Source organism: Cavia porcellus, unplaced genomic scaffold (assembly GCF_034190915.1).
Source record: "Cavia porcellus strain 051 isolate PalLab524CR breed Dunkin Hartley unplaced genomic scaffold, mCavPor4.1 scaffold_11, whole genome shotgun sequence".
Lineage (NCBI taxonomy): Eukaryota > Metazoa > Chordata > Mammalia > Rodentia > Caviidae > Cavia > Cavia porcellus.
In genome coordinates this window covers 51,944,961-51,972,678 of record NW_026947494.1, presented here as the reverse complement: position 1 = coordinate 51,972,678, position 27,718 = coordinate 51,944,961, and the positions used below count along the sequence as shown (strand labels likewise).

The 27,718-nt window shown below is 32.8% G+C and overlaps 1 pseudogene; it reads right to left on the bottom strand.

The window, feature by feature from the left end:
* Positions 1-27,718, bottom strand: part of LOC100721382 (14-3-3 protein zeta/delta-like) — a 112,930-nt pseudogene that overhangs the window by 23,588 nt on the left and 61,624 nt on the right.

Genomic DNA, 27,718 nt, shown 5'->3' with positions numbered 1-27,718 from the left:
TAAGATTCTATATGTAATGACTGTTTTGTAAATCTAGAGAATATATTTTAAATTTCTCATTTTGATTTGCCTTAAAGACAAAACAAAAATAATAAAACATTTTTATTAAGCAACTTAGATGAACTTTATCACCTCATATGTTTAATGCCTTTTCTCTAGTCTACACTAACCCATTAGTTATTTCCCCATGTGCTCTTACACGTCGAAATTTTGTGTCATGTACATTAGAGAAAAATCTGTAATTTAAAGTGATAATATTAATCAAGTTGCGATTACAATGTAAGTTGGGAAAGGAGGTATCTCTCGCGTAAAAGAAAGATTGTGATTAGACACAGACAAACCAAAGGGATTCTGGGAAACTGCAGTGTAAATTTTATGAGCAACTGATGGCTGCAGAAAGCTCATTAAAATGTACGCATCACACATATGCCCATGCACTGTTTGTTGACACTGAATTGTAGATCAGGCTACAGAATATCTAACTCAATTTTATATTGAGAAGTTTCATCCCTCATACTCATTATGCATTATGTGGTAAAGTTACATTTCATAAAATAAAAAATAGGGTTTTCTTGTGGTAATAATTATCTCATTAAAAAAATAGAAAGAGACCAACAAAATGACTGTGGTTGCAAACTTAGAATTTGTAGGAAACCAATCTTGGAGGAGGAGCAAGAGATAATTTTGAAGTAGTCTTTGTTTAAAGGTGCTTCTGCTATTGTGGGGAGGGTACCGGGAATTGAATTCATGACCTCACACTTGCCAGACAAGTGCTGTATTGCTGTATTCTTGGCCCGTGCTAACCTTTTTGTATCCTCTACTGATTCGTCAACTTCTTCAGCAAAATTCTGAAAAGATGGGGGGAGCCAAAGTTCACTTGTATTACTCAAAAGATTTTTGTACTTCCTTAAAATCAAAATGTAAGTATTTACATGCTCTAAGTGCATTATTGAAGTAATGTTTATGACAAGGTCTTTACACGCATATCTTGTACCTACATTTTGTTTGTATATCTATGAATATCATATCAAGGAAAAGACTAGGTCAGATGGATACTTCATAAAATTACTTGAAAAACTTTAGTTGGAGAAAAAGAGAATGTGACACATAAAGCATAGTTCATCTTCAAGCTTCTCTGGATTTGCACAATATATTTCTCTTATATCATTTTCTTTTCTAAATAAAATCTTGCATACCAATTATTTTTACAGTGAACTGTAAGCTCTTAAGCTTCATTAGTTTGCTTATGTTTCAGTTAATATTATTTATTTTTTCCTGAATAGTACAGTAAATATTTATTTTAAGCATAATGCCCATTGTATTTTTTGCTGATATGATTTAGCATAAAATATATTCATTTTTAGATGGAAGTGTATCTACATCTACATATGCATTATATGAGTGTATCTTACAAAGATGTCATAAATGTATTTATTTTGTTTTATAAATATAAATTTATATAATGTTTCTATTTTTCATATGTAAATTATATAACTATAAAGTTTATACATAACACAGTTTATGAATTTCATACTTATAAAATTAGTAATCTAAACTCCAAATGACAAACAGGGAAGAAATGGGGGGAAGTCAGGAATATTAGTGGAACTAAATAGCTAAGTGAACTCTTTGGAGCTATAACTAGATTCCTTAATTTCTTGTTTTTGTTTGTTTTATTTTTATGTATTTTCATTAGTGTATATTTGCTGATCTTAAAGGTTGCAGTCATTATGGGGTTGGGTACACATATATAATGTATCTTAATTCATTTTTTTGTATGCTTCCACTCTATACCTCCAGACTTTCATCCCATTCCTACTCACGAAACTCTATTTTTACTGTTTTCTTTCAATTATTTTTTCTAAAGCTTCCTCTTCCTTTCCTTCTCTCCCACCTCCCCCCATCTCCTGTTTCCCTTCCCATTGACCAATTTTTTTTCCTATATCCTTGTGCCTGTCCTCCATCTTGCTGCTTATTTATATTTTGGGTTTCTCACAAAAATGAAGCAATGCAGTATGTTAATTTGTGTGCTTGATTTATTTCACTTAAGATTATGCCTTGAGGTGTATTCATTTACTGAAAAGATGTCTCAAGCTTACCCTTCTTTATAGCAGAGTAGTATCTATTGTATATAAATATCACATTTTCTGCATCCATTCATCTGTTGAAGAAAATACGAATTATTTCCAAGACTTAGCTATTATAGACTGTGCTTATATGTACATTTATAACAGTGGCATGAAAACTTTAATTCTTTTGGGAAAATTCCAAGAAAGGTAGTGACTGGACCAAATGGAACTTGTAGCTTTAGATTTTTGACAAACCTCCATACTGATTTCCATAATGGTCATATCAATTTGCACTCTCACTAATGATGGAGAATGGTTTCTTTTCCCCCAGAAGTATGTCTAACATTTGCTATTGGTTGGGTTCTGGACAATTCTTTCTGGAGTAAAATGGAATCTCAATGTTGTTTTAATATGTGGTTCTCAGCCAGCAATGCCGAGTATTTTTTCATGTATTAATTGGTTGTTTGTGTTCTTCATCTGAGAAGTACTTGTTCATTTCAGATGCCCATTTTGTATTGAGTTTTTAAACATGGGGAGTCTAATTTTTTTGAGCTGTTTATATATTTTGTATATTAGTCCTCTGTCTGTGAAGTAGCTGACAAAGTTGTTTACCAATTTCTCTCATGATATAATCTTCTTAACCTCAGAGAATCTGAGTTAAGCTCATCAACACTTCCTTATTCTTTCTGGTAAGAAGCATACAATGGAAGTACTGATACATTCAACACGTCCAAATTTATATTTGCCTAAAGATAGTTAACTCCTAAAGTTGACCTTCCTAGTTAGAGCACTGAACCTATCCATGGAGTCACAAACTTTAGCACTGGAACTGCTGTCTATAGGTGTGTATGAAATAATTTTTATACTCTGTATGAAGTATATTCAACCTCTAAACATGATTCCAAGTTTAGAGGCCAAGATTATCTGCATAGGTAAATAGTGAAAGAACTCCATACTCAAAGGCAGTGATATATTTACATGATATGCATATGAAGAACAAGAGAGAAGCAACTGAAGGGAAAACCCATTTTTAGTAAGAATGGTTCCGAAGGAAGATACCATTTCCCCTTCATTATTCCATGGAGGCTTCATGGAGGAGGGAGGGAGATGGGAGAAAATTCCTTTCCTTGGGCAATGTTTTTATCTCTTTTTTCTCCTTGTTTCTCTATGTAAGTGTAAGTGATCAGAGAAACTGTTTAATGCATAGCACTTTCTGCTTCTGTTATTTGAAATACCTAGTTCCTTTGAAAACTGTTTAGTCAAATCTTTCTGTCTTTGTATTTCTTACACTTTAACATAAGAAAAACTGTACTACTAACAAGAACTTTTGCTGTAACTAACTGGAGTTATTGCCTACAATGAATCATACATATTATGGTCTGAAATACAATGCTAGCTGTTGTATTCACCTTACTCCTGCAATAGCTATTGATCTTTTACCATGTTCAACATTGTTAGTTCTCATTAGAACTAAAAACCAAATACAGTGAAGAAAAGTTAATAACATTCAGAATGTCATTTAAAAGAGTCTATAAGAGGCAATGGCACAGAAAATAATTGACAATAAAGCAGTAAAAGTGAAGAAAAGTAGCATCCTGTTAGGAAAGAGTTGTCAAGAATCAAAGGGAACTTTATGGAACATGTATCCGTTGATTTGAGGGAAAGAAGTAATAGGCAGTTCAATTGTGCAGTAGCAAAAACAGAAAATGATGCCCTAATACCAGAGTTACCTTCTCTTTGGCAATTTCACTGCAGAGTTGTTAAGCTTCCAGGGCTCAGAACACTTACAATGATTGAGTAGGTGTCTCATTCACATAGTTCTTGAAATATTTAAACCTATAAGTCTATGTTCCTTGTCATTTTTGAGGATTATAATATACAAAATATGCTTTAACATTTGTTCATCTCTGTAAATTGGCAGCAAGTTGGAATATGATATGCATGTTCTTTTTTTCTACCTAGATATGTTTCCCTGAGAGAAATTATCTTGATTTTTTTTGTTCAATCTTACAAGATTCACTGTTCTAACAAAATGAATAAAACATTTAAAATCCATTATATTTCTTCTTGGGTGAAAAATTCCAGGCTAACCTTTCAATTTTGGTTTGCTTTTAGAGCTAATAACATGAAAAATAAACTGAGCTATACTCAAAGCCACAATTTGTTTCCAGAAGTGGTAGGATAAGGAATTATATATTATTAATCTGGAAGAAGAAGAAGCAGCAGCAGAAATTGTGTTTGTGAATCATACTGGGAAAAGTGGAAGTCCCTGATCTGTGTTTAGAGGTTTGCACTAAATCTAAAAACCTGGGACAGGGTTCATTTGAGAAGTAGTCATTTGCATACAGATTTGCCCAGATATAGAGAAAAGTTTACTTTGCAATTGTAAAGCACCAATCTGGTTATTTTTAGATGAGCATACCTAATTACCAAAAGACACTTACCTTTTCAATACTGAGTCTCAAATTCTATTGGCATTGAGGTTATAGGAAGATACAATTTGAGACAATGGTGCTAAATTAAAGAAGTCAGACACACAACATTAAATATTACATGCTTTCTTCTATAAGAAGAAGCCAAAATAAAAGCAATTTAAAGAACAAAAGAAAAGAGAGAGGAGAGGAAATAAGGAAATCAAATTTATGGAGATTGGAATGGAATCTGGAGAAGGAGAGAGAGGATTGGAGTGAAGGAGGGAAAGAAAAATAATAGCCAACATGTAAAATATGCGTATATTAATTTGTCATGATGTGTGCAACTATCATGTATTGCATGCATACACACAAAATAAAGAAACTGTCACTAAGAAAGAGAAAACTATGGGAACATTGCAAGGGTGGGTAATGACAAACAAAAGTTGTTAAAACCTGATTTCATTCATGTACATTGATCTAGAAAAAAAGTAATCCCATTAACCAAATATAGGATTGGTTGATCACAAAAGAAATATAATATGCCTATTTTTGTTTATTTTTCTTTCAAATTTTTATTAGTGTATGTTACATGATGATTGCATTCATTAGGAAGAGTTGGTGCATACGCACAATACACACCAGTTCATTTTACCTCCTCTTTCATTTCTCCCTTCAACTTACTCTATCTTAGTTTCCTTCCCATTATCAAAAGATCTATTCTGAACCTAGTCATTAGTTTCACCTGAAGAACAGGAAGTCAGTGTCTCCTTCATCATTTCTTCCTTCTCTTATCTCAAGTCCACAAGCCATTAGAAACACCAGAGGGCAACAACCATAGAAGAGCTGTAGACTAGTTCAAAGACTGTGCTCCACAGTAAATACTAAGTATATTAAAATCTAATTTTCTCAATATTTGAGAATTAATGGTAAATATTAAATAGAAGAAAGTGTGAGTGCCCTATTATTAATTTATAGTTAGTGATATAGGTATGGAATTATATTTTCCTATATATCTGTAGAGGCTTTATTTTAGTCCAGATTTCTCCTTGCTGGGATATATACCTAATACCCACAACTTTAAAGAGGAGAGGTTTAATTTGGCTAATAGTTTCAGGGGATTTAGTACATAGTGGTAGCTCCAAGACATGAGTGTCATGACAGAAGAGCAAGATAGAAAAAAGCTTCTTGGTTCATAGCAGGTAGGAAACAGAGCAAAACAATAATACCAGAGAAGAAGGGCAGAGGATCAGATATAGACCTCAAAGTTATGTCTACATGTTCCACCAATCTACAACCAGAAAAATGGTTTACTAACTCTTTGGGCACTTTCTGAGACAATCAAGTTTAAGTATCACAGCTGTAGACAGAAAATAGATGCAAAAGGAGTGTGTGTGTGTGTGTGTGTGTGTGTGTGTGTGTGTGTGTGTCCTATCTCCAACAACTTACAAAGTTGTAATTAAATAAGCAAATTATAATATAATTATTGGGCCATTCCAAAAAGACAGATACAAACTTTAACTGGCTCCCCATGAAATACATAAACCAATTTTCTATATAAGTAAATGCTGTTAATAATAGCAGTGAACAAGAGGAGTACATAAAAAGTGATCTTGGAGTCCACAGTAAGCATATAAATATCAAAAGAAAACTCTTACAGGTAATTACAAAACAATACATATAGAAGAAATGATGAAATTGAAAAAGTCATGAAACTATAGTAGTAGTTAACCAATAAAGAACATTAAAGGATATTAATAAAGGGTATTTAAATGGCTCCAAGTATTTTCCCCCAGTAGTTAAAATACAGTGGGGAAAAGAATTACTCTAGATAAGCTTTAGTAGACTGTAATAAGGTCTCATTCAAGAGATCAAGTTTAATATCACCACAGATAAGACAAGCTGACACTGTATGCCAACTAATAAGATGGAGTGAAAAGAGAGAGTTTCAACAGTGTTTCTGCTGAAATGCATATCCCAAATGTAGTCAAGAGAAAGCTCACATTTAAATAAGAGTTTAAAAAACAATCTTATATATACTAGAAAATTTTGACTTATTTTTTCATAAGTAGTGTTTTGAGACAGCTGGCACAATTTGAATGGGACATCTTGATGAAGGTTATATATGAATGCTTTGCAATGTTCTTATAATTTTATTTTGTAAGGTTGAAATTATTTCAAAATAGAAAGAATAAAACAAATTGATGTAGATGTTCCACTCACACAGAATTAAATCTATATCTCTGAATTTGAATTTGAATGCTTTTTGTAAAACTTTCAAATGACTCCAACATCCAACCAGGGATAAGAACTGCTTGCTAAGGTATATCTGAGTGCAAAAGTTTTTATTAAGATCGTAGCTTGCAACTACAAGACCCTCAGTTATAGATTGTCTCATTTCATGAATCATGCATTTGCTAATGTACGTATGTCTTTTTTTCATTGGTGAGTAGATACAACAACTAAATTCCTTAGAATTGTTTTTGTGAAGCTATAATAACAAGTCTTTAATATATATTCCAACATTTATTTGCAATATTGTACATGATATATTTATTTTTTAAGTAAAATTGGAAAAAAAGGTACTTTATTTTGAGATTTGGTAAACTTAAATGAGATAGAAATATTAATTTTCTTTTTTTTTTTGTCTTTTTCATTTTTATCGGTACCGGGGATCGAACTCACGACCGCCTGCTTGCAAGGCAGGTGCTTATGCCGCTGAGCTAAATCCCCAGCCCCTGAAATATTAATTTTCTAAAGCTTGACTTGCTGTTACTTGAGACTGACAATGTTTTACATTCGTATGGCATATTTTAAATATACTTCAGCAATAAGTTCAATAGTAACCTATCCTCTGTACTATTAGTGCATCAGTTGACTTGTATTAAGATTCATTCTCTGTTCTGCATTTAGGCATCTAGAAACGGAGGTGTGTCCTTGTGTCCCTTGAACCTGCCTCTCTCATGTGCTTCATTTTGTATTGAGGCAGCTAGAGCATCATAGTCTCACTTCCGGATGAAGCTGATGGTTTGGGATCCTGCAGATAATCCATTCTATAAAACCTTCAAATGTGGACACAATTCTAGTAGACTGAAGATAAAAAGCGAAAGCAATTCAAATGCTATTGTCAAGGCCTGCCTTAAACAAACTTCTGAAATGCACTGGGGTTCTCACTGGTGCCCACCATCTTTTGCAGTGGCCCATCTAGTTTCGCTGCTTCTGCCTGTGAGGAGTCTATCTGATATGTAGTTCACATACTTTCAGCTGACACAAAACTTCCTAGCTGTTGGTAGATAAATTGTTATAAAGTAAAAATTTGCTTCTTTAGACCCCTCCCAAGGATAATTATTTTCTAAAAAATCATATTTGCCAAATTTATTTTTATGGGGAAGAGAGATTCTGAAAATATTATATTATGGCTGATATACATGATTCTATTTATCTGTGCAATGTTTCACTATAAATCATCTTTCATTAGGTGATTTCTTACCAGTATGCAATGAGGTGGATTCTATTTTTATTCCTACTCTGTAGACTTAAAGCTTAGAGCCATGACACAACTTGTCCAGGATGAAAAAGTCAGTGAATGGCAGAGCCTGAGTTTGATGTAGCATTTCTGTACTTAAAACACTCCAAAATGATATATCTACCAAATATTAGATGAAAGCTCAAGTTATATTCACTATGGCTTACTTAAAAATCTATCAATTTCCTCTTGTAATGAGAAAAATGCAGAAGTGCCAAAGGAAAAAACTAAGTAGTAGCCAAACATGACCTTTGAGGGTCTCTCACATTTTGGCTTGGGGTTACCTAGACTATCTGCCTCTGATTTAGAGAAAGGCATGAAGTATGAGGCTAAAAAATTAGCTCATTACTTCTTTTTTCTTGTCCAACAGACTAGTTCTTTCCATTTTGCTCAGCATGTATTTCTTTCTAGAGAATTCATTCAGGTATTCTTTTGCTTTGGGTACAATTTCAGACAGAAACAGCTCTTTAGTTTATATACTGGATGTTTATTTAAACCAACCTATGGTGGGGATACAATCCTGAAATTTTATCTCTTAGATTCATATAACAATTCAGGAATAATTCACTAGAGTGTGCCTTTTGAGGAGTCATGGAATGCATTTGTAAAGTTGTTCAGGCCAACAACCTGCAAATCTCAAGTAGAGAAAATATGCCATCCTAGACCTGTCCTTGACATGCTTATTTAGTTTGTCATTTTGCATAGTTTAAGTATAGCTGTATGTTCTAAAGCAATTAAATTATGATGAGGAAAACAAGATAACAGAGCGTCCAACATATACAGTGTATTTCAAGATAATTATAATCATTTTCCTGTTGAAGTAAAGTCATTTCAGTTCAGGCTCATTTAACTGAGGCAATCAAGTAGTCAGAAGACACTATGAAAACATTCTTGTTTTTGAAGCATTATTTACATATATTTATGACACATCAACAGACATTTTTATATTTGTATACCAAAGCATTATTGCTATATTTGATAGATTACTTCCAAATTATTCAAAAATTGAGCTGAATAAATACATAAATTAACTATATAAAAATAATGCCCAAATATCTTCTGTACCACTACTGAAAAAAACTTATGTGTCTTTTTAAATCACCAGACTAAAGGAAAGAGAATAGATACCTTCATTACTGTACTCTTTTCATTATAATAAAATACCTTTTGCAAAGAAAAGAAGATATTTGACTCTCTTCATTGTAACAAAGTAACTTTTATAAAGAAAAGAAGATATTTGAATCATCACATTGGAGCCTGTGTTATCCCTTTTTAATTCATATTTAAGCAGTGCTTTTTTAAAATTTTGGATGCAACTCTGTATTAAACTTCACTACATTTAATTTAAAAATTTGCAATAATTTCACAGGCTCAACAAAAACTGCTAATGTTTTCATTAGCTATTTTTCAAACATTAAGGAATAAAATACATCGAGAAAATAAATGAATGCAAGTGAGTTTCCAACCACTTACTGATGATCTCTTTTTGTTCTTCTGACATCTCACAGCAAAAGCTTATACCCTATTTCATTAATACTCTGTTAAGCAAAATTAATTCACTAGCTCAGTTTTATTTTTATCAAGAAATGAATAGTATAATTTTTTATTGAATAAAGAAATTCAGAATGACTCGAGGAGTACAAAAGTGATTTAATTAATTAACATCAATTATCACAGAATAAAACATTAGAAAATTAAAGGAAAATTAACAAAATGGGAACATTAAAATTGATGCATAAGAGGTTTGATAAATGCAAATATAATCAATGAAGTAGGAATAAATTGAAACATTCAGGATGATAAAGTTTATATATGTAAACATTGTACTAGTGTTCAAAGAATCATTTTGTTCTACTTCTACGCAGAGCAAAGAGATGTACATGAATATGAATCAGAAAACAGTAACTAATTATAAGTAATTACTAATTACTTGTTTGCAGATGTCATGATCTTACATGTAGAAAACTGGAATGAATATGATCTTACAAGATAGTTAAAATCTTTACACCAAATTCTACTTTAATTTTATATAACAATAATAAACAACCCAAAGGAAATTAGAAAACAACTCAATTTAAAATAGGATAAAATAATTTAACACTTAGGAATTAATATAACTAAATAAACATGAGACTTGTACACTGAAAACTGTTAAAAATATTACTCAATGAAATTAAAGAAAGATTTCGGAAAATCATGGATTGAAAGACATAATATTGTCAAGATGCAAATAGTGTGTAAAGCAAGCTACAAAATCAACATAATCCCATTAAAATCTCACTGGAGCTTTTTTGGAGAGATGGAAAAAGCATATTCTAACATTCACATTGAATTTCAGGAAATCAGAGGAGAAAAAATAATTTTTAAAAAAGAAAGTTGGAGGACTCATACATTCTGCTTTTAATACCACAGTGATAAAAAATAGTATGGTAAAGACAAAAGGATGTAATGTAAATGAGGTAGAACATGAAATTCAGAAACAAATTCTTTTGTAGATCTTGGCAAGCATGCTAACATCATGTTACAGGAAAATAATAAGTTCTTCCAGAAAATTTTGCAGCAAAACTGAATATTTAGGTGCCAAAAGTAGGTGGATCCTTATTTTACATCATAATCAAAAATTAATTGAAAATGTATAAAAAAGTTACATTCAATGCCTTAAACTCTAGACGCATACAGCAAACCTTGCTTTTGGTTTGGCATTGTTTTCTTATATATAACACCAAAAATCAGGCAACAAAGGAAAAAATAGATACAGTAAAATTTATAAACATTTAAAAAATTCTGGATAAATCATTTTTTCGGGGTAAACACAGGGATTTTAAAAAATCTTTGTTTGAGAATTAATTATACTTGTCCTCCTCAGGGTCATCCCTTCTTCTCTGATCATTTATTCACAATATACATTTCAACTTCTCTCTTAGACCTATTATAATGTGCATAGATACAATTTGAATTTCGGTAAATTTCTCAAGAAATTTACATTTTATTTATAAATGTCAATGTTGTTGGCAAATAAATGTAACATCATAGACTGGCATCCCTTTAAACAAAGAATCTTAAATATTCTATATAAATCCAAAGGAGAGAGTTTACATTTTGTTGGAGAAATCATCAGATTCTTAATGGATATTGGTTGCAGTTGGAGAGAGAGTGAAAAGCTGGAGAACCTGGATATGCACGGAGAAAGAATAATGCAGACAGGGAGCACCAACTTTTCATGTCCTAACAATTCTCAAATATTCAAATTTTGGCATTATAGAGTCAAAGAGTTCCAGTGATACCTCTTTCATGAAAACAGAGACATGAGACAGAGATTGAGGCAATTCCACTCCTACTTCAAAGAGCGTATGTCTGTTTTTTATTTTGTAGGTCTGCTTTATTTTAAGAGTGGTGCTTTTGTTAAGAACGTTTTTAAGTAATTAGGCCTTGAGGCAACTCTGAAGGCTTCCAAAGAGGGAATGCCATAATCAAATTAGTTTTAAAAGACTGTTCTAGTATTAGGATGTACTGAGACTATAAGAGCCGATGCAAAATAGAACCACTGGGAAGCACACTGCACGGGAAAGAAAGAAAAAGGCTGGCGAATTACGGTGGTAGTGATACTAAAAAGGAAAAGGTGCCCTTTCCTGAGGTGAAATCAATGACCCTCACAATTTTTGTGGTTTTTTTTTTGTTGGCTCAGCAGACAAAAGAAAAAAAAATAGATATTGGTTGTTTTAGATATTTACATATTTTTGACATAGAAAGTACAGTCATCCACAACAATAATAGTTCAAAAGAAGGAAGTATATGAAGTCTTTTTGTGAACATTTAATGTGTTAACATATCCTATTAGCAATAAATCTCAAGTCCAGTTTATGAATATAGCAAGAAGAGAAGTCACATAGTGGGTAAACTAAATCCCAGGGAGTAGGCAACAATTATATGAAAGGAGAGAAAGGCTAGTTTAGAAAAAGTCATATAGTCAATTATGAAGGATTGTGTATAACTAGGGATCTTAAAAAATTTTATTGAGCATATTTAAAACATTGAAATCAGATAGCAAGAGTGAATGTGAACAATTAATATGATTGTTTCTCTGCAGCTTTCGTCAATGGTTAAGGAATGAAAATTAAAATAAGCATTTAGAAGTATTTCAATTTGAGGTCTAGAGTAAGAAGACCAATGATAGAGAGGGAAGCATAAAAGAGGTTAAAAAATAAAGGAAAGCAAGTCAAAATGAAATTTAAAGACATGAGTGAGTGATAAAACTTGTAAATCTACAGGTTGTGACCAGAAAAAAGGCTAGCAAACTGTTGGATTCAGGATAAACTATTTTGAGTAAGGAGTAGGTCTGGGGTGTGAAAGATTTTACATATACTAGGTAGCACAACAGTGTAAGATCCAGGCTTCAGTCTTCAGTCTTCCTTTCACCCTGCATCTATTGCCATATGACTTGGCAGTTTGAGCATTAGTTTTAGGAGATTTTAGTGTTTGCTTGTCATGGTGACTTACTGCAATCACAGAGAAAAAGATATGCCCAGAACAGTCCACTGGTGTCAAGAAAAAAGTAACAGACATATTGAACAGAGCCATCACAACTACAGATTATTAGCCAGGACAGTTTGCAGCCTACTGACAGATGTAAGACTACACCAAATTGAAATCAGTGGTGAGCAGTCTAGGCTAGTAGAGGCTTAGCTAGCCATTATTTTTGACTACAGAGTTTCTGGTTGGTCTGTTACACAGCAATAATGAACTAATACAGACAAAATGACAATAAGTCAATGTACGACAAAGCATATGTCCTCAAGAAGAAACACTTTTGGATTTTTGAGTTTTACACAGAGATGAGGCAGGAATAAAGGCTGTAGAAATTTGTTGTTACCAGTTGATGACATGTTAATGCACATCTTGGGATAATATCATCAAAATTATTTTTCACTTAGTTTCCAAACTAGATTAGGCAAAATAAAAACAAGAGAGAGAGAAGGTGTACTGCTTATCTTATCCTTCTTGCCAACTATTTCTCCCTAATCCAATTTCTGTAAGAGTCTGTTATTCTTCTAGATTTTATGAATATTGTGTGCCTTGAATTCCCTTCCAAGCCATGGCAGATATGATTAGTCAGTTTCTTTGCTGAGTCAAAAATGTTAACATCAAAAACTCTTAAGTTTCCCGCCTTGAAATCATCTTTCTTTTTACTACAAGATTCTCAGTTCTATCCAGCAGTGATCATGTAGGTTGGAGCTACCTTCTCCATGGAGCTTTGCTTAATATATATACCAAATATGTATTTTTCTTTTAAAATGTAATGCTTCATTGATTGAATTTTGACAATGTAACATGTATTTGTTTATCATTACTCATACTAAACTTAAGCTTTTTTTGTTTATTTTTGTTTTTGTTTTGTGTGTGTGTGTGTGTGTGTGTGTGTGTGTGTGTGTGTGTTTCTCTGTATACTAGAAATCAAACTCAGGAATCATGTTGCCAGGTAGTGCAGCTCCACTGAGCTATGCCTTGGGGAACTAAACATAGGACTTTTGAAGTTAAAGATTCTGCCTTATAATTTTAAATCTTTGCAATATTAACATTAGCAGTTTGAATCCATTAGCAAACCCACAAACTTTATTTGGAATCCTGAATCACAAACTTGAAAACGTTTCAAATTTCTTAGCTCACAATTTTGGCAATAAAAGTTTAAGATACTTCCTAATTATCATGCAAATAAACGATTCTGCCAATGTTTCCATGTACTCTAAATGGTGATTAATTAATTTCTTTGCTAAGATATATACCTTAGAAGAATGTAAAGAGAAGAAGGAAAAGCACAGGAAATTTTTCTACTTGGCAAGGGAAAAACTGATGTTAAAAATTGCAGGTTTATCATTTTCTTCCAATTTTGTTTAAGAAAGTAAAAGAGACAATTTCCCCTTAGATGTTTGAGGTCTGTCTTCTTTTTATTGTTTTCCCAGGTCAAATTGACGAAAGCAATAACCTCTCCTTTTCTAAATAGTAACACACTCTGTTGAGAGAGTAGAGGAAAACAATACTCATTATTTTAATTCTTTGGCATATTTGGCCACAATCAATTATACAGAGATCCTGAATTTCAGAGTTATGATTTTATCTAAATATATCACATATATAAAAAAGTAATTTTTCATAAAGAAAGGACATGAGGAAATACTTTCGGTTTATGGAATGTTTTGTATGTTTGAATAAATCCTGCGTGAGTCTTTAAAAGAATCATATTTTTTGATTTTGATATTCAGAATTTTTATCAATTTTAAGCATCTAAATTGATTACATTAAATCACCTCTATAAATAAATGTACATTTGAGTGAAAATGCTTGTGATAATATCCATCTTGTGGCAAGATACTTGACTCAGTGATGCGATCTTTGCCTGGCAAGCATGAGGTCCTGAGTTCAACTCCTGATAGAAAATACAAAAAACAAAACAGAAATAGCAGTATACCATCTCAGTATCGTATGTTTTCATTGACTGTATACATTCACTTTTTATGTGTATGTGTGCAACTGGAAATTAATCCTAGGCCATATTCCAAGACCACTTTATTTACGTATGAATGTATGTATGTATGTATGTATGTATTTATTAGCGACAATGCATCACTAAGTTGCCCGGGTTGGTCTCAAACTTGTATTTCTCTTGTCTCAGCTTCCTGAGCCACTGGAATCAGAGAAACTACCATTTTCAGCTATCCTCACTTGATACAGCTTTTCTTGTGAAATTTAGAAATGTCATTTGATTAAAGTTATACTCATAAAGTAAAATAGAATATCAATACAATAATCACAAGAAATATTAACTGCATGCTTAAGTTATATGAATTGCTATTATGTTATTTCAATAAATAAAACTTATTGATTTGTAAAAGAGACTCATTTTGCATAACCAAGACCCTATCTCTTAACAAGAACTCCTTCTTCCTTCTCTCAGCAACCACTGACCACCACCGCTGCATAATCTAACTTCTATAACTGTTTTAGATAAACAGTGATTCTATATTTATCCTCTGTAACTAGATTATTTCACTTGTTATATTGTCTTCAAGTTTTCACCCATATTGTTGCACAAAACACAACTTTCTGATTTTCTGGATAGTTTTCCAACTTGTTTGTTCTATAAATTTATTTACCCACTAATCCCTAGATGAGTGAAAGAGTTGCTGGCCCAGACCGGACACTTTAACCAGGAAAAGCTGCAGCCAAGTTAGGGGCCTCCTGACTCCCCCGCCCCCTATAGATTTAACTGTAACCCTATACCCCCACCCCTAGGAACCTGTTTCTGGCGCTAAACATATGCCAATGAAATACCTGTGCATCTCTAATGGCCTTAGGGCACTGCCCTAAGCTTAGGCTATTTATATTTCCCCACGCCAGGTGTCCCAGAGAGAGATCGCCAGATTCCAGCAGCCAGTGCGCCAGTCTCCTCTCCCCGTGTTCCTGGAATAACCACAGCCCGGGTTCAGTGGAGATGCTGCGCCGGGCGGCGGGGGGGTGGGGGGGTGGGGGGGGGGTGGTGTCTCTCCCCACATTCCCGAAATAAAGGTTACTTATATTTTATATTTCTTACCTTTGTAGCCACCGCCGCCACTACTTTCACGGCTGTCCACTCCACTCCACCTCTTCCTCTCCCTCTTCCCATCCTCCCCCTTCTTCTCAGACCTAACAGTGAGTAGTTGGTTTTTCCCACATCTCAGGTATTGTAAACAGTATTACACTACAGTACCAATAGCATTAGTGTTGATGTCAATTTTTTTGGATTAGTAACCAGAGGCAGAATTTCTGGGTGACCTCATAGTTCTACCTTGTTTTTACTTTTTTTTTTTTTTCAGAAATTTCTATACTGCTTTCCAGAGTACTGCGTCATTTTACATTTCCACCAATAATGTACAAAATCTCATTTTTCTATATCATTGTGGTGCTTATCTTTTTATAAATAATAATCTTACTGATAAACATGGAATGATATGTTAGAGTCTGATGTGAACTTCCTTGATGATTAGTGATTAGTAGTGGCATATTTTCATAAATAGATTGGGTATTCAGAGTCTTTAGATAATTGTTATTCAAGTTTTTTGACTATCGTTTTTGAAAATTGCTTTTAGAGCAGTTATTGGCTCACAGCAAACTAGACAGAAATGTATAGGGAGATTCTATATTTTCTGTTCTTACTGTGTTTACATATATATCATATTTCTTATAGATAACATATAGTTAAATCTTTTTTGACACATTTACTTTCATTTACCCCAACAACTTCTATCTTTTACTTGGTATATTTAGACCATTTATATTTAAATGATTAATAGACTCACTGTATCAATACCTGCCATAGTTACAGCTAGTTTTTTGTTATGCTTGCTTATTTTTACTTGTTTTTCTTTTCCTCTTGTTCTGCCTTCTTTGGTTTTAACCAAATACTTTATATGAGCCATTTTATCACCTTTCATAGTTTTTCAAATTTACTTCTTCATTCTTCTTTATACTTTTTTACTGTTGGTCCTAAGGTTCACAATATATATTTACGAATAAAGATATTTTCATATAGTATTAGGCACAGGGCATGGAGATGCCTTGTAACAAAGTGTTTCCAATTCCTTTCTCTCATTCCTTGTAAAATTGTCATTCTTTATTCTGCCTACTCACATACTACAAGCACTTAGTTACTATCATTACTTTCAAACATGATCTATTAGATCAGTTACGTAAGAGAAAAATTGCCTTGCCTTTATTTACTTCTTCTTTGACCCTCTTTATTTCTTCATGAATATCTAAATTTTGACCCATTCTGTTTTCTTTTTTCTTGAAAAGTCTGTGTAATATTTATACAGAGAAAATCTTCTGTTTTGTTCATCTGAAACAAACAAAAGTTATTTCTCTTTCACTTTGGAGAATAATTTTACCAGATATAGAATTATTGTTGGTTGAATTTTTCTTTAATTAAATTAAATACTTTTTTATTAGATTTTAGTTGGGATGGTTGATGACAAGAATCATGGAAGTAGTTCATATGCAGAGCAAAGAATAAATATACAGAAAGAATGTGGTACTAATATATAATGCAGTGCTACTCTGCCATAAAGAGAGATAAACGAGTCATTTGTGGGAAAATTGATGTGGCTGAAGGTTTTAATATGTCCTTTAAATGTGCCTTAAGGCACATTAATATTAAGTGAAATAAATCAGACACATAAACTTATGACTCTATGTTACTCTTACATGAGAAAGATAAATTAACAAAATAAAACATCAATAATAAGAAATAGTTGGATCTTCATCAAATGGAAAGTAGATCAAAAGAAGAAAGGAAGAGGAAGGGAGTGGAAAGAAAGGATGAAAAAAGATCTGTGTGGTATACATGTATCAACTTCTCATGAGGAATGTAATTAATATGTACTATAAATATTTACCAATGAAATATAAATAGCAAAAAAAGAAAGCTGATGAAATTTTTATGCTTTTTTATAGATAAGGTGATAATTTTTTTCTAAACTTCAAGATTTTTTCTTAGTCATTTTATTTTTCATTTATGTATGATATACTTTAGATAAATATATATATATATATATATATACACACACACACACACACACACACACACACACACACACACACACACACACATATTTGGTACTTATGCTGCTTGTGATCTCTTATTTTTTGGGGGGATTGAATAATCCAGGACATTCACACTAAACTATATCTACAACTCTTTTTTCCTTTTTTAATGTATTTTGAAATAAGGAATCTGTAAATAAGTCCTAAAATGTTAAGTTCCCCGTGAAGGGCTTGAACTTCTCAAGCCTGCTGCCTCAGGTCTTGTTCCTTTGTTTCTCCTTCTAATTTCAGTTTGTTAAATGTCTACTTACATATATTCAAGCTCCCCAATTATTTTCTTTGTCTATTTTGTCAATGAGCTTATCAAGGGAACTTATTATTTATGTCATAGTACTTTTCATTTCTAGTTTTTTACTTTTATCTTGTCAATAATATTATTTTAGAAGGTGAAACCATTTTTTTTTTTTTTTTTTTACTGGTACCAGGGATCGAACTCACGACCACAGGCTTGCAAGGCAGGTGCTTATGCTGCATTCCCAGCCCCTAAAATGATGTATTGTTTAATAGCATCTAAGAAAACTGACCTTTAAAGTGAGATTTTTATGTTAATCTGAGTTGGATTCTCCTTAGGTATAAGACTACAATCTTACAATTCATTAAGTGACCTTGTTTTTGTCTCCCTCTTGACTTCAGTATTCTCTAAGTGTTACTTCTCAGACAGAGCCTACATCTTGCAGGTATTTCAACTGAATTCACATTTATTATACAGGGGTCATAGGACTTTGGCATTTAAGTGTTTTAACCACTGTATGTTTCTCCTGGCTTTTATTTTCAGGTAATTTGAGCTCACCTGTAACTTTCTGTAATTCTTAGGTTTCAGTATGGCAGTTTTCACATGACTTTATCTCTCTGATAGATATGAGAAGGCCTATATTGTCAATTTGTTCTGGGGTTTCATAGTAAAATAACACCAATGATTTCTGAGTCCTGTTGATGTATTTTAACTTATATTTAAAGATTAAATTAATTGAATGCATATTTATACACTTAATTTCCATCTGCCTATTTTGTTAGAGATGTATCTATTTGAATCTTTGTTACATTTTTTAATTTGCTTGTTTGAGTGCTTTTTGTGTATCTTGAATATATATCCTTGTCAGAAATGCTGCTGGTAAATTTTGTGGCATGGATTTTATAATATTAAAAGCCTTTTCTGAAAGCAAATGGGCTCAGTTATGCTACACTTCAATTTATCTTTTCTTTTTGACTTTGCCATCATATCAAAATCTCTCTGACTAACTTAAATCTTTCACATTTTCTTCTATAATTTCTTAAGTTTTAAATTTTTAGGTTATACATTTAGGTCTATTATCTACGTTGAGTTTTAAACAGATGTGAATTATATGACATAAAGTATTGATGTTCCAACATCATTTGTTGAAAATGTTTTTTTTTGTTATTGTTGTTGTTTTACATTGTTTCTGCATTTCTGCTGAAAATTAGTTCATCCATATTTTGAAAGCTGATTCATGGATCCTCCATGCTACTCCATCTGTGTCTTTCTTTTTTGCAAATACCACATTGTATTGAGTAGTATGAGGCTGACAATTCTTTTTCTGTTTCAAAATTGTTGTCTCAGCAATATCTAAATATTTTTTTCTAGAAATTTGTTAGGGATTGCATTGAACTTATATAGCATATTGAGAAAAATATATATCTGAAAAGTATCCAGATAAAGGGTGAGTACATTTTCCTACTTTTTTTTCCTGAACAGGCAGTAGGTAAGTAAACATTACTTACGTACCCTTTTAAAGAATAATGTGGGACTTGTTTTATCCTGACCTTCTACCTAACCAATATTGTGTAATATTTGGAAGCTCCTAGGTAAGAATATTACACTTATTAGTAGAATTTGTACTATAGATCTGCCTGACAAAATAAGCTTCTTCTGGAAAGAGTAAATGATTCAGAAAAATAAGTTAATACTTCTTTAAAGTATTTACAGCAAATTTTCAAGCCAGTTATAAATTGCTATGCGATTAATTTAATATGCTTTTATCAGAATTGTCTTTTGCATAATAATAGCATGCTATTATTTTTACAAATAAGAGAATGTACTTGGGGCTGGGGATTTAGCTCAGCAGCATAAGCACCTGCCTTGCAAGCAGGTGGTCGTGAGTTCGATCCCCGGTACCGATAAAAATGAAAAAGACAAAAAAAAAAAAAAAAAAAAAAAGAGAGAGAGAGAGAGGAGAGAGAGAGAGAGAGAGAGAGAGAGAATGTAGGTATGGGAATCATGGAATTAAGAAGCTTTTCAACAGACAAAGCCAAATTGGAATTGCTGAAAATGATAGATGAGCTCTTTAATGTCATATTTCTACATTAAAGGATATGTACTAGAATAATGCCTCTAATCATTTAGTGGTGGAGGACCAAACTGATTGAATCAGTGGCCAATGATTCAATCTGTTGGTTGAGGAGAGCTAGTCTGATGAAAGGTTTTAACTAGTGTTTAATCTTTTTTTTTTTTTTTTTTTTTTCGTCTTTTTCTTTTTTTATCGGTACTGGGGATCGAACTCATGACTGCCTGCTTGCAAGGTAGGCGCTTATGCCAACTAGTGTTTAATCTTATCTTATTCCTTCCTCTCTTACTTCAATTACTGTCAATTTGATTTGAAGAAAATTATTTTTAGATCCAAATGTTCCTTTAAAGAGGACATCCCAGGTGAGATTGGGCTGAATATTACTAAGCTTATTTAATAATGGACATAGATACACTATTCAAGTAGTTCTGCATTAGTCATTGGTTAGGGCTGATTTTGAAAATATTGGGGTCTTTCTTCAATGATTTTTTTTGTTAAATTTGATTAAGATGTTATTCTTTGACCCTGCCCTCCCCCCACCCCAGAACAGGTTACTTAATCAATGGGTTGAAAACATTAAGCAACAGACAAGGAATTGGAAATGATGACTAAATATGGAAAGCTGAAACTTTGCAGGTTAGGAGAGGTGATATAATCCTCAGCGTTTCCTGAGCAAGGCAATTTTGATTTCAGTGGATCACAATGGTTAACTGTATCTGCTATTTGCATATGGAAGCCATTTTAAATAGTCTAACACTTAATTTATGCTAGCTACAAAAACCATAATAATCATACTGATACACCTTGACATTAAAATAGACTAGTTTTTCTGTCTTGTTATGGCAGTTAGACTGAGTCAGAGAATACATTCTTTTAGGCATTACTTATCTAAAGAATATTTGTTGCCTTCAATCTGATCTGCATGTAAAGACTTTCAAAGGTAAGGTAGCTAGCAATGGTCTGCCTGCTTTACAGAACATTAGTAAGGGTTTTGCTTTAAAACATCTGTGGCATGCCTAAAAGGGCTATATATCAGCTGCTGTAAACTGTTTCTTTCTTTTCCGAATAGAAAGAGCTAAGAGAATGAAACTCCTGAATTTATGTGACTCACTGTAAGTCTTTTGAAAGTCAATACATCCTTTTCCCAACACCAGGTAGCTTTCTCAACTGAGACTTCCATTTAACCATGTAAGTACAAGTTGGCCTTTCACTTAATCACTTAAGTACTATCGTAACACACCCTGAATTCGACAGTACTATTTATTGACCACTTCAATATTTGCAGAGGGAGTCAATAAAAAAGACAGTAGAAGTTATAGTTAGTTCTTGCTAATTTGGCATCTGTAAGTTATTAATGAAGCAGAGAAATAGGAGAAAGGGCTAGGAAAAACAAAAGAAAATAAGAAGTGATTAGATACATGTTGGATTTTTGTTTATTTTGGTCAACATTTCTGGCTTAAATGTGATGAGACTATTAGGCAATAGAATAATGGTTTGTCACCTACATTGACTTTCTTAGTTATAGAGTTCTTCCTTGCTAAGAAGTTTACTAATTGAAGAAAAAAATTGTAGGGAATCTGATATTCTGAATTTTTCCACTATCAACCCATCAGCTCATAGAGCAATATACACTATTGTGCCTAGAACAAAGACACAAAGTATCCACTCAATCCTAGGCCAACTCCTACTGGGGATAACTTTGATAGTCCCTTCTTTGTTATTTTGTACCTTAATACATCACTGAGATACTTTGCATTGCCTGTTTGTACTTTCCATGAGCCTTAATCAAAAAAGCACTGGAGTAGATGAAGAACATTTATACCCCATTGGATAGGTGTGTAAATTTTGTAAATATATAATTTTCAGAGAAGTAAAATTAACTGGGATTTAACTATAGATAAAAGCTTTCTAATTTCTGCTAACAGTAAGAAGCGAATATAGAAAAATCTGAATCTTACACTAGCTGCTAAAGCATTGAACTTGAGTGACTTATACTCACAATTATTGGTCAAGAAAATGCATGTGATAGTGTGAATCTTAAAAAAACATTCTGCCATGTCACTCAGAGAAAGAGCCAGGGGGAATATTCATGACCTATTCCAATGACCTGCACAGTCCCCTCGACTCAGCAAATTTTCTCCTTTGGCTTTTTTATTTGACTGAATCACAGACATGTCTGTTTTCTGATTTAGTTTCACACGATAATAACTATGTCCCTTTTACAATCACATTTATTATTCCTGTTATGCGCTTAGTTGTATACCTTTCTCTCACTACATCAACTTATGCACTGAGTTCCTAACTGCTAGGACCTCAGATGAAAGAAAACCTGTTAAAACCTTGATCCTAGCCTCTGAAATTGCAAGGAAATGAATTATTCTTGTGTTTGTGCCATCTGACCTGTGGTACTTTGTTATGCCAGGTGTTGAAAACCAACACAAACTCTTCCTTCCATTTTGGTATTCATGAAACTGAATGATGAATGTCAGTAGCACTATTCACATATAATTGTTTTACCCAGAGATTTCTGGCCTCTCTTCCATGATGAGGAGTTTAGGAAAAGATTTAGAGTTTTTTCATCTTTCAGCCCCAGTTTGGCTGACTTGAAAGTTGGTCTGGTTGTTATGGTAAAAGGTTAAATACTGAAACTTAGAATTTACTCACCATTTTGAAAATAATGTTTTCTTTCTTTTTGAAAAATATAACAACAAAGCAAGTCTTTATTTTAACAAGGCCTGTGCTGTAGCACAGAGGTGTCCGTACAAAAGAAGGAGCCTTGCTAAACTAAAACCTAAGGAGTGGCTGAGGAGTGTAGCTTATAAAAAAATTTTCAGGCCTGCTTAATTGAGGCACAGGGCTGAAAGTTTTCAGGGCAAGTTGGACATCTTAATAAAGAACTTGATTCCTCCATTCCAGAGTGACCCCTCCATTTTTCACAAAAGCATCAGTGTCTTCTGAAGGGGCAGGAGGGGAAGGGGCACCACACAGGCTGTCTCTCTGCACTCATGTTGGATTAGAAAATGGTTTGATAGAAAGAACACTAGATTGCCAGAGAGGACCCTGAAGCAAGTTCTTCCAGTCTTTTCAGGGATAAGGAGGAGCCGAACAATGTGGGGGGCAGGGACACGTAGTCCCTAGCAAAGCCACTTCTCCCCAGCTGGCATGGGAAAAATGAAAAGTCAGGTCCTTCTCCTCTGTCAAGACTTCATCATCCTGAATCTTAAGAGGAGGTGCTGAAGGGCAAAGCTCCATCTCCTATAACTATTTCAGTGCTGATATGATGGGGAAGTTGATCCTTGTACCAGAGGAATAAAAAACCCTGAATAAATAGCTATTCTATCCTTCATGTCTTCTGAGACTTTACAGTGAAAGAGTCCCAGTAAAATTTCATGTATATCACTTATATGTAATTTAATTATGGCTAAAATAATTGACATATAGAGATCAATGCTTGCATCTTTGGAGAAATAAAGCTATTTTATATCAACTCAACAATCAATGCCTATTTTTCCTTTAGTTTCTATAAAAATTAAACCACAATCTGATAACAGAAATGTCTGTTACTCTCAAAAGTTTTCTACCCACTTAGCACTTTTTGGTATTGGAACTACACTCCAAGACTATTGTATTTTTTTGAGACACAGTTTCACTAACTCACACAGTTGTCCTCAAACTTGTAATCTTTTGTCTCAGCTTTCAGAGTAATAGAAACTACAGGCATGCATCCCTTAGCACTGGCTGACTAACACATTTTGAAATACACACTACTCTATTATTAACCATAGTTATTATGTTGTAGAGCAGATCTATAGCACTAATTCAACTTATGTACTTGAAATTTCAAGAGTTCAAAGATTTTTCAAGAAAAGAGATGGGCTTGCATATTTTGCAGTGGGTACTAGCATCTGAAAGTAATCTTACTTAGAGCATAAGTCAAAGAGTGTCTCCAAGCCAACTGAAATTCACACTTAATAGTTTTCATCTCACTGTTGGCTCTTTATGTCTGATAAATAATTGTTATTTAGAAATTGTTTTAATAAGTATTAAATAAGAATAAGGACCTGAAGAGATAGTTACTGGTATTCATAGATTCTAAATGCATAATGGGACTTTGATACAAACTTATGACCAATGAGTAGACAAATGTAAACATCATAAAAATGCATACTTCAACACTAAACACAGATTAAAACTCTCAATGACATTTTTGATGAGTTTACAGAGATTAGTAGTATAGTTATCTAAACAGTTTGTGCTTGTTGGTTTGTTCATTTTTTATGTCTAAATTTTGTGACTACTTGTAATATAATAATATGCAATATATTAACTAGTGTTAATTTCCTACTATTTTTGAGTCTGTAGCATTTCTATCTTTTGTTTTGTTTTTAAAAATTGTACACATTAACTTTGCCTCACATTTGAGATTTAAGTATCTTTCTTGGCTTCTACTATTTTACACTGATGATAAGGTAATAGTAAGTGAGCATTTTAAAAAACTTCTGAAGCAATGCAAGGTTTTTACATTCAACTTCAGTGATATTAAATGTGAGTTAGATGAGTGATATCAGCTTCTCAAAGGGCAGGATGCCTTAAAAGTCATCAATTGCTAGAAACTGTCAGCTACAGAAGTAGAAGAAAAAGTTTATAAGTTTATCATTTTTTGAAATGCTTTATGCCATAAGATTTACTTTAAAATTATACAATGATTTCTAGGACTTTTAGATAATATCTTTATATATGCTTAAAAGTTTTCAGTTGGAAAAGGGTGTCCCCAAGTCTATCATCCCCATTGTTTTTAACCCAGGAAGTCAGTGGTGCTTTTTCCTAGAGCCCCCACTTACTTATGTGTAGGGTAAGAAGCCAAACCTGGAAAGAAGCAAAACTTGAAAAATTTTCCTTCTACTGAGGTAGATGGGGTTTGAATCTGACCCGGTTGACCATGTTATCATTATTTTTAATATTAATAGCAATATTAAGCACAAACTTGCTTTAATTGTTCTTTCAATCTTATCTCCACTCATTTAATATAATGATTATGCATTTTTGTTGTTATTTTTCTCATTCCAGTTAACTTTCAGGAACTTTTTCCTTAGTTTTTGAAGGTTGAGGAAAGGAAATTCATGTGACAAATGTCATTATTAAAACTATGACATAGAATTTCAAATAGGAATTGAAGTTCCATTAAATAGTCCTATTTGTTTAACTATGTAATAAGATTTCAAAGCTTAAATTAAAATAGGATATGTCATTATTTTATACATATACATCCAATTTCAAATGCAGCAATATTAACAAAAGTTTTCATTATATTTGTAAGAAGATTTATGTTTCTTCTGGCTAGGTTTCTGAGGTTTAACTGTGTATTTATTTTACATACATTTTTTGTTTTCCAGAGCTAAATAAATTCAACTAAAGAAATACATGGTATAGTTTTTAATATTTGATGGAGGTTTTAAGTGATGTTTTTAAATGTCAAAAATATTTGTTTAGTGATAGGTATTCTTAGATATAATGACTGAATTACTTGATGTTTTTATCAATATTGTATTAAAGTATATACCATAAAATAACACATATTCAATGTTGTGTCATATGAAGTTGCCAATATTCAATTGTTTTTTTTTTACCTACAAATGTCAGTTTTATATAATTCAACTTGATATGAAGTTATTCTAAGTGAATTTGATTGTTTTAACATTGTTAAGATGTTTCTTCTTAAGGAATTAAAGCATTTCTCAGAGGAAGGAAGTAGAGGAAGAGCTTTAGAAACTATACTCTTAAAGAAAGACTTTCTCTTTTTATTTAAAGAGAAAAAATGCAAAACAGAAAAAAGTTAGAAATAATACAGAATTTCAAAAAATTAAACACTAAGAAATCACTAGTTGATAAATTACATATTGTCCTGTTAGAAATAGTTGTTCAAGTTACAAATTAAAGCATACAAAGTGGACATTCAAACAGTGAGACTGCAAAGAGTTCTGTTTAATGATCCAACAAAGAATTAGTAATATGGTCTTCTATCTTTCATACTTAAACATACATGCAGTTATATCCTTTAGAGCACTTTTTTTCCTCTCCTTTTTGCACTAGCAATTACACAATTTGGGTTTTATTACTCCTACAGTTCTTATTACTTGTTACACTAGAGACACAATGTGACATTTATTTCACTTATGGGGATAGTCTCCAGTTGCCTCCATTTATCTATGTAGGCCTCAAGATCATTCTTTTTGTAGCTGAGTAGTATTCCATTGAATAAAAATAAAACATCTTTATATCCACTCTGCAGTTGATGGCCATATTGGTTGTTTCCAAGACTTAGCTATTACAAATTGTACTGCTAAAAACATGGGAGAACATATATCACTGTGACATGTCCTAAGTTTTTCTGGAAAAATACTCAGGAGGACAATAGCTGGATTGAATGGAACTTCAATCCTAGTCTTATGAGAAAACTCCATAGTGATTTCCATAGTGGCTGCACCAGTCTACACTCCCAACAGTGGAGCAGTGTTCCTTTTTCCTCACAGCCTCCCCAAGATCTGTGGTCAGTTGATTTCTTGGCGGCAGCTATTCTTTCCCAACGTGAGATGAAATCTCAATGCTGTTTTAATTTGCACTTCTTAAATGACCAGTGATGGTGAACATGTCCTCATGTGTTTATTTGTCATTTGTATATCATCATCTTAGAAACGTGTTTATCCCAGATGGAGAGGGACTTTGAATTGGGGGGCTTGATACTTTTCAATTCTTTGTATGTCTTGGATATAAGTCTTTCATCTGAGGGGTTGTTGGCTAAAATTCTTTCCCATTCGGTGGTTTTTCTTTTCACTCAGTTTCTTACAAGTGCAAAAACTTTTCAATAATATGAAATTCCAGTTGTTGATTCTTTCAAGTGTTTCCTGTGTAGTTTGCACTTAGTTCATGAATTCTTTGCCTATTCCTATGTCTCCAAGACTTCTACCTACCTATTCTTCAAATAGATTTAGTGCTTCTGTTTTAATATTTAGATCTTTGATCCATTTAGATTTTAGTTCTGTGCATGGTGATAGACGTGGGTCTAGTTTCAGTCTTTGGCATGTGGAGAGCCAATTTTTCCAACATCATTTGTTAAAGAAGCTATCATTTTTCTGGAGAACATGTTTAGCCCCTTTGTCAAATATCAGGTGGCTGAGTGTCTTTGTAGTTGTGTTTGCATCTTCTAATCTGTTCCACTGATCCTCAGGTCTATTTCTTTGCCAGTACCATGCTGATTTTTTATCTCTGTGGCTTTGTTGTATAGTTTCAAGTCAGGAACTGAGATGCCTCCTGCCTTGCTTTTGTTGCCCTGAATTGCCTTTGCTATTCTAGGTTTCTTCTGTTTCCAAATGAATTTTAAGAGTATTTTCTCTAGTTCTGTGTGGTATGTTAATGGCATTTTTATTGGTATTGCATTAAATCTGTGTAACAGATTTGGGAGTATGGCCATTTCACAATGTTCGTCCTTCCTAGCCAAGAGTAAGGAATAACCTTCCATTTTTCAATATCTTCTTCAATCTCCTTTTTTAGGAATGTATAATTTTCAGCATATGGGTCTTTTACATTCTTGGTTAGGCTGATTCATAAGTATTTCATTTTATAAAATGCTATTGTTAAAGACAATATATCCAAAATTTCTCTCTTGGTGATTTTTTTGTTTGTGTACAGGAATGCTATTAAGGTTTAAGTGTTGACTTTGTATCCAGCTACACTGCTGAATATATTACCTCTAATAGTTTTCTATGGGGTTTTTTGGAT